Genomic DNA, 10,737 nt, shown 5'->3' on the forward strand with positions numbered 1-10,737 from the left:
GGGTGCCTTGCTGAGTCATGTTAAGGAAATAACTATTTTGCTTAAGTACACACTTGTTCGTGTCTTACAGCTTGTCATGTTTATGATAAGAACAAATAGCTGAGACAGAGAAAGAGAGGGAAGGAGGGAGAGGGAAGAGGAGAGAGAAAAAGGAGAGAGAGAAAGGGGTTTTTATTAATGACAAAAGTTAACATTATAATATAAAATATAATTCAACTATAGCAGATTATGCACTAATTAAGTTGAATCTAATTTTCCTATAGTTCTTACTTTGTAGATAAATTTTTAAAATGTGTAAGTTTGAGAATTCTGAAGCTTGCTTTAGTGCTTAAAGAATTTCTGATAAATCACTCATACAAACTAGAAAAATTAAAAATAATGAAATAAACTGTTGCTGATATTAAACTATTCCATTTGATAAAATCATATATCTACAATGTTTATTTACTCCACACATTGCATTAGAAGTTAGGCAAAACTAGACAAATGAAACCTTGTAAATAATAAGGTTTGGGGGTTAATAATGATCCAAACTAGTGTCAGAGATAACAATTTGTGCAGTACCGAATAATGGTTGTAGGCATGAACTCTTATAATTCATCATATACTACATGTGGTACAGGTGCAGATTAACCTCTGGGACCTTAGTTTCCTTGTTTGTAAAATGGGAATTATTCTTCTGTAAAACTACTGCCTAAGTTGTATGTTGATGTGAAGATTTACTGAAGTAACATATGTATAAGACATTTAGAAGAGTAATTGAAACATTCAGTAGTACATGCTATTATTATTAATGTTTTACTCATTGGACACTGTGCATGCTTTCTGATGGAGAAAAACAGCTTCACAGAGATAAAGTAGAAATATTTAAGATATTAAATAGCAGTAAAAAATATAACATAATTCATATACATTATTTAAAATGAAACTAAATGTTAATTCTTAATTTTCTTCTATTAAGCTTGTTAGAAAAACAGGTGAGTCTACTCTAGATGTGATTGAGTAGTTCCTATAAAATTTACCTTCCCATTGAGAGTAACTATAAACCACAGAAAAGATTTAAAAAGGCAATTACCAGAGGTACATACGTGTGTGCTCAGGCTTGTCTTTAGGCCCCATGAACTGTAGCCTGCCAGGCTCCTCTGTCCATGGGATTTCCCAGGCATGAATACTGGAGTGGGTTTCCATTTCCTCCTTTGGGGGATTTACCCAATCCAGGGATCGAACCCGAATCTCACATCTCCTTCATTGGCAGGAAGATTCTTTACCATTGTACCACCTAGGAAGCCCCAATTACCAAAGGTTCAGTTCAGTTCAGTTCAGTTCAGTTGCTCAGTTGTGTCTGACTCTTTGTGACTCCATGAATTGCAGCATGCCAGGCCTCCCTGTCCATCACCAACTCCTGGAGTTTACTCAAACTCATGCCCATCGAGTTGGTGATGCCATCCAGCCATCTCATCCTTTGTTGTCCCCTTCTCCTCCTGCCCTCAATCCCTCCCAGCATCAGGGTCTTTTCCAATGAGTCAACTCTTAGCATGAGTTGGCCAAAGTATTGGAGTTTCAGCTTCAGCATCAGTCCTTCTAATGAACACCCAGGACTGATTTCCTTTAGGATGGACTGGTTGGATCTCCTTGCAGTCCAAGGGACTCTCAAGAGTCTTCTCCAACACCATAGTTCAAAAGCATCAGCTTTCTTCACAGTCCAACTCTCCCATCCATGCATGACCACTGGAAAAACCATAGCCTTGACCAGATGGACCTTTGTTAGTAGAGTAATGTCTCTGCTTTTTAATATGTTATCTAGGATGGTCATAACTTTCCTTCCAAGGAGTAAGCATCTTTTAATTTCATGGCTGCAGTCACCATCCACAGTGATTTTGGAGCCCAAACAAATAACGTCTGCCATTGCTTCCACTGTTTCCTCATCTATTTCCCATGAGGTGATGGGACCAGATCCCATGATCTTAGTTTTCTGAATGTTGAGGTTTAAGCCAACTTTTTCACTCTCCTCTTTCACTTTCATCAAGACGCTTTTTAGTTCCTCTTCACTCTGTGCCATAAGGGTGGTGTCATCTGTGTATCTGAGATTATTGATATTTCTCCTGGCAATCTTGATTCCAGCTTGTGCTTCTTCCAGCCCAGCATTTCTCATGATGTACTCTGCATATAAGTTAAATAAGCAGGGTGACAATATACAGCCTTGACAAACTCCTTTTCCTATTTGGAACCAGTCTGTTGGTCCAAGTCTGGTTCTAACTGTTGCTTCCTGACCTGCATACAGGTTTCTCAAGAGGTGGGTCAGGTGGTCTGGTATTCCCATCTGTTTCAGAATTTTCCACAGTTTATTGTGATCCACACAGTCAAAGGCTTTGGCATAGTCAATAAAGCAGAACTAGATGTTTTTCTGGAACTCTCTTGCTTTTTCGATGATCCAGCGGATGTTGGCAATTTGATCTCTGGTTCCTCTGCCTTTTCTAAAACAAGCTTAAATATTTGGAAGTTCACAGTTCACATATTGCTGAAGCCTGGCTTGGAGAATTTTGAGCATTACTTTACCAGCGTGTGAGATGAGTGCAATTGTGCGGTAGTTTGAGCATTCTTTCGGATTGCCTTTCTTAGGGATTGGAATGAAAACAGACCTTTTCCAGTCCTGTGGCCACTGCTGAGTTTTCCAAATTTGCTGGCATATTGAGTGCAGTACTTTCACAGCATCATCTTTCAGGATTTGAAATAGCTCAACTGGAATTCCATCACGTCCACTAGCTTTGTTCGTAGTGATGCTTTCTAAGGCCCACCTGACTTCACATTCCAGGATATCTGGCTCTAGGTGAGTGATCACACCATTGTGATTATCTGGGTCATGAAGATCTTTTTTGTACAGTTCTTCTGTGTATTCTTGCCACCTCTTCTTAATATATTCTGCTTCTGTTAGGTCCATACCATTTCTGTCCTTTATCGAACACATCTTTGCATGAAATGTTCCCTTGATGTTTCTAATTTTCTTGAAGAGATCTCTAGTCTTTCCCATTCTGTTGTTTTCCTCTATTTCTTTGCATGGATCACTGAGGAAGGCTTTCTTATCTCTCCTTGCTATTCTTTGGAACTCTGCATTCAAAAGGGACTATCTTTCCTTTTCTCCTTTGCTTTTCCCTTCTCTTCTTTTCACAGCTATTTGTAAGGCCTCCTCAGACAACCATTGTGTCTTTTTACATTTCTTTTCATGGGGGTGGTCTTGATCCTTGTCTCCTGTACAATGTCACGAACCTGTGTCCATAGTTCATCAGGCTCTCTGCCTATCAGATCTAGTCCCTCATATCTATTTCTCACTTTCACTGTATAGTCATAAGGGATTTGATTTAGGTCATATCTGAATGGTCTAGGTAATATACAGTAAATAAAAGCAGGCAAAATCTGGAAGGGACATGATTTTTGGAAGAAGAGAATATGCCTTATGAGTTACTTTTTTTGGTAGCTTTTTACCTGAGTCCAGGCCCACTCAGTGACATAGAAAGTGAAAGTGTTAGTCTCCCAGTCAAGTCCAACTCTTTGCAACCGCTTGGACTGTAGCTTGTCAGGCTCCTCTGTCCATGGGATTCTCCAGGCAAGGATGCTGGAGTGGCTTGACATTCTCCTCTTTAGGGGATCTTTCTAACCCAAGGACCAAACCCAGGTCTCTCGCATTGCAGGACGATTCTTTACCATCTGAGCCACCACTAATACTTGTATAGAAATCTGCAGTCTTAATGGTTTAAAGAATTAGGCGGCAGAGTTTGAGGGCACCATAGCAGGCCACTGGGAAGTAAGGGAAAGCACTGCGTTGAATAATGTTCCCTCAAAATTCACGCCAATCCAGAATCTGTGAATATGACCTTATTTGGAAATAGAAACCTTGCAGATCTAATTAAGGCAAAATCATATTGAATTAGAGTGGGTGCTAATCCAATGACAGTATCTTTATATAAGAAAAGGGAAATGTTGACACAGACACACCCAAGAGGGGACATTACCTTATGAAGATGGAGGCAGAGCTGGGGATGTTGTTGTTGGTCAGTCCCCTAGTTGTGTCCGACTCTTTGGCAACCCCATGGACTGTAGCATGCCAGGCCTCCCTATCCTTCACTGCCTCCCGAAGTTTGCCCAAGTTCATGTCCATTGCATCCACTGATGCATCCAGCCATCTCATCCTCTGATGACCTCTTTCTCCTGCCCACCTCGGTCTTTCCCAGAATCAGGGACTTTTCCAATGAGTCAGTCATTTGCATCAGGTACCGAAATACTAGAGCTTCAGCTTCAGCGTTAGTCCTTCCAATGAGTATTCAGGTTTAATTTCCCTTGACTGGTTTGATCTCTTTGCTGTCCAAGGAACTTTAAGGAGTCTTCTCCAGCATCACACTTCAAAGGCATCAAATCTTTAGCCCTCTGCCTTCTTCACATCCAGCTTTCACAACCATACATGACCGCTGGAAAGACCATAGCCTCGACTATACAGACCTTTGTCAGCAGAGTAATGTCTCTGTTTTTCAACACACTGTCTAGGTTTGTCATGGCTTCCCTGCAAAGAAGCAATTCTCTTCTGATTTCATGGCTGCAGTAACTGTCTGCAGTGATTTTAGAGCCCAAGAAGAGGGAATCTGTCACTACTCCCACCTTTTGCCTCTCTATTTGCCTTGAAGTAATGGGGCTGGATGCCATGATCTTAGTTTTTTTTTTTTTTTTTTAAATATTTAGTTTTAACCCGGCTTTTTCACTCTCTTCCTTCACCCTCACCAAGAGGTTCTTTAGTTCCTCTTCATTTTCTGCCTTTAGAGTGGCAGAAGGTTATCTGAGGTTGTTGATGTTTCTCCCACCTATCTTGATTCCAGCTTGTAAATCATGCAGCCCGGCGTTTGTCATGATATGCTCAGCATATAGATTAGATAAACAAGGTGACAACAGACAGCCCTGTCATAATCTTTTCTCAATCCTGAACCAATCAGTTGTTCCATACAGGGTTCTAACTGTTGCCTCTTGACCCGCATACAGGTTACTCAGGAAACAGGTAAGATGGTCTGGTATTCCCATCTCTTTAATATCCACATGTATCAAAGGCTTTAGCATAGTCAGTGAAAGAAAGGTAGATGCTTTTCTGGAATTCCCTTGCTTTCTCTATGAACCAGCAAATGTTGGCAATTTGATCTCTGGTTCCTCTTCCTTTTCTAAATCCAGCTTGGACCTCTGGAAGTTCTTGGTTTGCATAATGCTGAAACCTGGCATACAAGATTTTAAGCATGACCTTACTAGCATGGGAGATGAGTAAAATTGTCCAATAGTTTGAACGTTCTTTAGTGCTTCCCTTCTTGGGAATTGGGATGAGGACTGACCTTTTCTGGTCCTGTGGCCACTGCTGGGTCTTCCAGATTTGCTGATATATTGAGTGCAACACTTTGATAGCATCGTCTTTTAGGGTTTTGAATAGCTCTATTGGAATTACATCGCATCCACCAGCTCTACTGACAGCTTCCTAAGACCCACTTGACTTCACATTTCAGAATGTCTGGCTCTGGGTTACTGACCACGTCATAGTTATCGAGTTCATTAAGGTCTTTTTTGTATAGTTCTTTCATATATTCTTTCCATCTCTCCTTGATTTCTTCTTCATCTGCTAGGTCTCTACCATTTCTGTTCTTTATTATGCCCATCTTTGGAGAAAAAAGCTCCCTTGATATTTCCAATTTTCCTGAAGAGATCTCTAGTCTTTACCCTTCGGTTATTTTTTTCTAGTTTCATACACTGTTGAGTGAAGAAGGCCTTCTTGTCTCTCTGTGCTTTTCTTTGGAATTCTGCATTTAGTTGGATGTACCTTTCCCTTTCTCCCTTGCTTTTTTTTTTCTCCCTTGCTCTTCTTTCTTCAGCTATATTTGTAAAGCCTCCTCAGATAACCACTTTACCTTCTTGCCTTTCTTTTTCTTTGGGATGGTTTTGTTCACTGCCTCTCATACAGTAGTACAGACCTCTGTCCATAGTTATTCAGACACACTGTTTACTAGATCTAATCACTTGAATCTATTCGTCACCTCCACTGCATATTCATCAGTTCAGTTCAGTTGCTCAGTCATGTCTGACTCTTTGTAACCCCATGGACTATAGTATGCCAGGCTTCCCTGTCCATCACCAACTCCTGGAACTTGCTCAAACTCATGTTCATCAAGTCGGTGATGCATCCAACCATCTCATCCTCTGTCATCCCCTTCTCTTCCTGCCTCAATCTTTATCAGCATCAGGGTCTTTTCCAGTGAGTCAGTTCTTCAAATCAGGTGGCCAAAGTATTGGAGCTTCAGCTTCAGCATCAGTTTTCCAATGAATATTCAGGACTGATTTCCTTTAGGATGGACTGGTTGGATCTCCTTGCCGTCCAAGGGACTCTCAACAGTCTTCTCCAACACCGAAGTTCAAAAGCATCAATTCTTCGGTGCTAAGCTTTCTTTATAGTCCAACTCTCACATCTATATATGACTACTGGAAAAACCATAGCTTTGGCTAGATGGACCTTTGTTAGCAAAATGATGTCTCTGCTTTTTAATATGCTATCTAGGTTGATCATAGCTTTTCTTCCAAGGAGCAAGCATCTTTGAATTTCATGACTGCTGTCACCATCTTCAGTGATTTTGGAGTCCAAGAAAATAAACTTTGTCACTGTTTCCATTGTTTCCCCATCTATTTGCCATGAAGTGATGGAACCAGATGCCATGATGCCATGATCTTACTTTTTTGAATGTTGAGTTTTAAAGCAGCTTTTTCACTCTCCTCTTTCATTTTCATCAAGAGGCTCTTTAGTTCTTCTTTGTTTTCTGCCATAAGGGTGGTGTCATCTGTGTATCTGAGGTTATTGATATTTCTCCCGGCAATCTTGATTCCAACTTGTCCTTCATCCAGCCCGGCATTTCACGTGATATACTCTGCATATAAGTTAAATAAGCATATTCATAGGGGATTTGATTTAAGTCTACCTGGATGGCCTAGTGTTTTCTCTGCTTTCTTTCGTTTAAACCTGAATTTTGCTATGGGAAGCTAATGATCTGAGCCACAGTCAGCTCCAGGTCTTGTTTTTGCTGACTATATACAGCTTCTTCGTTGTTGACTACAAAGAATGTAATCAGTTTGATTTTGGTATTGACCATTTGGTGATGTCCATGTGTAGTCATCTCTTGTTTTGTTGAAAATGATGTTTGCTATGACCAATGCATTCTCTTGGCAGAATTCAGTTAGCCTTTGACCTGCTTCATTTTGTACTCCAAGACTGAACTTGCCTCTTACTCCAGGTATCTCTTAACTTCCTACTTTTGCATTCCAATCCCCAGTGATGAGTAGAAATCTTTTTTGATGTTAGTTCTAAGAGTTTTTCTAGGTCTTCATAAAACTGATCAACTTCAGCTTCTTTAGCATTATTGTTAGGGCCATAGACTTAAATTATTTTGATGTTGAATGGCTTACCTTGGAAACAAACTGAGATCATACTGTCATTTTTTTTTTCATTCTGTCATTTTTGAGGTTGCACCCAAGTACTACTTTTCAGACTCTTTTGTCAATTAACAGGGCTACTCCATTTCTTCTAAGGGATTCTTGTCCACGGTAGTAGATATAATGGTCATCTGAATTAAATTCCCATTCCCATCCATTTTAGTTCACTGATTTCTAAGATGTTGATGTTTATTCTTACCATTTCCTGCTTGGCCACATCCAATTTACCTTGGTTCATGGACCTAGCATTCCAGGTCCCTATGCAATACTGTTCTTTGCATTGGCTTTTACTTTCATCACTAGGCACATCCACAACTGAGCATCATTTCTGCTTTGTCCCAGCCCCTTGGTTCTTTCTGGGCTATTAGTAGTTGTCCTCCTCTCTTCCCCAGTAGCCTATGAGATACCTTCCAACCAGGGGGACTCATCTTTTGGTTTCATTCCTTTTTGTCCTTTTATACAATTCCTGATTTTCCCATGGCAAATATATTGGGGGTGGTTTGCCATTCCCTCTGCCAGTGGATCATGTTTTGTCAGAACTCTCTACTCTGAGATTGGAATATGCAGCTGCAAACCAATCAATGCCAATTATTATTGGCAACCACCAAACCCTATGAGAGAGGCATAGAACAGATCCTTTCTCAGAGCCTCCAGGAGAAGCAAGCTAATATTGCCAATACCTTGATTTTGGACTGCTAGCCTTCAGAACTGCAAGAGAACAAATTCTTGTTTTAAGCCACCTAGTTTGTGATACTCTGTTATAGCATCTCTAGGAAACTAATACAGAGAGAAAACATAGGGAAAGAGAAAATCAATACCAGATACCCGAAATTCTGAGTATAAAATCTTCCACCATCTCTGGCTGACCCCTGAATAGCACAAGTATGGAGTAACTAAGGCTAAAATAATTGAATAGACTTTCAGCTGCTTCACTCTACAGGGATACAGAGTTTGGAGTTCAAGTTCAGTCAAATTAACTCTCCATTGAAACATCAACAACAAAACCCACAATGCTTTTGTGAGAATATAAGAAAATCCAGAATCTTTATAATATATAACTCACAAGATAAAATATATATTTATAAAATATCAATCACATAATGCAATTCCAAATAATTCGACAAATGAAGAAACAGAAAATTGCGATTCTCACTCAAGAGAACATATGATCAGTAAAGACTGACTCTTAGATGACACAGGTATTGAAATTACCAGATAAGGATTATAAAGCAACTTTTTTTTAACTCTGTTTGAGAACATAAAGAAAAATGTGACCCCATAGAGTTAACAAATAGGATATCTCAACCAAAAAATACAAACTATGAAAGAGAACCATTAGAAAATAATAGAACTGAAATGTGAAATATCTGAAATTTAAAAATACTGGAAGTTTAGCAGAAGACTAAAGATGACAAAGAAATCACAGTAAACTTAAAGATAGATCATCAGAAATTATTCAATCTGAATAACAGAAGAAATAAGATTGTTTAGAAAATGAACAGAGTCTCAGTATCTGCGGAGCAATTGCAAGAAGTCTAACATATGGTTAATTTGAGTGGAGAATATATGACAGATAATAGCTAGAAAAAATCTTAAATTTTGATTTAAGTGTCTCACTACAGAAAAACAGAAAACCACTCTAGGCACATCTTGATGAAAAATGAAGATAAAGAGAAAGTATTACAAGAGGAAAAAAAGACACATTACACACAGGAGGACAAGAATATAAATGACTGAATATCAATAACAATGGTGTCCAGAAAACATTGGAAAAATATCTTTAAGACACTGAAAGAAAACTGTCGGACAAGACTTATTCACTATATTCAGTGAAAATATCAGATATTTAGAAAATCTCAAAATTTCGAAAGTAAATAACATACTGCTATTTTTTCTTAACACAACAGAGGAAAATATCAAGATAAACATTTTATCTAAAGGCTGAGTTTATTTTTATAGTTTGTCTTTACTTTTGCTTATGAACGCAAATTTTTCTTCAATAGCACCAGAGGGCAACGTTGATAATCTTTTCAGCAGCCAAATGGACAGCTTATTCTTGGTCTGACAGTTTTTCCACTAACAATTCTTCTAGTTCCTCCTTAATCAGTCATCTATTGCTGATTGGGTCTTTGGTTTTTAGCTTCTTCTGAAAACAGACCTTGAGCTCACAACTGGTTTTTGTTTTTTGTTTTTTTTTTCCTTCACATCTAGTAGCTTTCTGTGTGCCTCATGCATTCATGAGTAATGTGCCTGTTTGCCAGTATAAAAAGAAAATGAAATGGGTGGCCATCTTCTCCCCACTGGATTGCTCTTTGTTTTGGAAAAATCTCTTCAGGATGCTTCATTATTGACTGGGCTCACTTCTCAAACCCCTGGGGAAAAGCTAAGTAATCACTCTGTCAATATTCTCTCGGGTGAAACTTTCTGGATCTTCTCCCATCACGTTAGCTAAGTGTGTCTTTCCTATGTTGAATTCCTCAGTCTGCTTTATGGTAAAATCTGCTATGTAAGTTTCACATCTTGAGGCTGCAACATTTTTCTTGTTTCAGCTGCAGTGTGTCTTAGCCTTGGCTGTGATTAGTCACTCAGTCATGTCCCGCTCTTTGTGACCCCATGAACTTTAACACGACAGGCTTCTCTGTCTACGCAAATTCTCCAGGCAAGAATACTGGAGTGGGTTGCCATGCCCTCCTCCAGGGGATCTTCCCAACCCAAGGAACGAACCCAGGTCTCCCAAACTTCAGGCGGATTCTTTACCATCTGAGCCACCAGGGAAGCCCTTCTTAGCCTCGACAACTGGCATCTGGCACTTGTCTGTAGCTCAGCAGTGGCGGCTTTCCAGAGGCCTTGTCTGGGGCAAAGCCAATCCTAACCCTAAGAAAGAGACAGAAGGAGGCAGCTAGCGGGCAGGACGCACAGGGTGCAACCATGTGGACAAAGGGAGGTAGGGAGAGGACGGAGGGGCAGGGCCTGCAGACGGCAGCACACATCTTTTAAAATTAGTGTTTTCTTTTTCTTTGGATAAATACACGGAAGTAGAATTGCTGGGTCATATGGTAGTTCAATTTTCATTTTTTTGAGGCACCTCCATACTGTTTTCCATGGTGGCTTCATGAATTTACATTCCCACCAATAAATGTATGAAAGTAAAGGTCAAATTGTTAGTTGCTCAGTCATGTCCAACTCTTTGTGGCCCCATGGACTGTAGCCTGCCAGGCTTCTCTGTCCATGGAATTCTCC

At 39.8% G+C, this 10,737-nt stretch overlaps 1 pseudogene; it reads right to left on the reverse strand.

The window, feature by feature from the left end:
- Positions 1-9,450: 9,450 nt before the first annotated feature.
- On the reverse strand, positions 9,451-10,427 carry LOC136147882 (small ribosomal subunit protein uS9m pseudogene; annotated as a pseudogene).
- Positions 10,428-10,737: the final 310 nt, after the last annotated feature.

Source organism: Muntiacus reevesi, chromosome 16, assembly GCF_963930625.1.
Source record: "Muntiacus reevesi chromosome 16, mMunRee1.1, whole genome shotgun sequence".
In the NCBI taxonomy this organism is placed as follows: domain Eukaryota; kingdom Metazoa; phylum Chordata; class Mammalia; order Artiodactyla; family Cervidae; genus Muntiacus; species Muntiacus reevesi.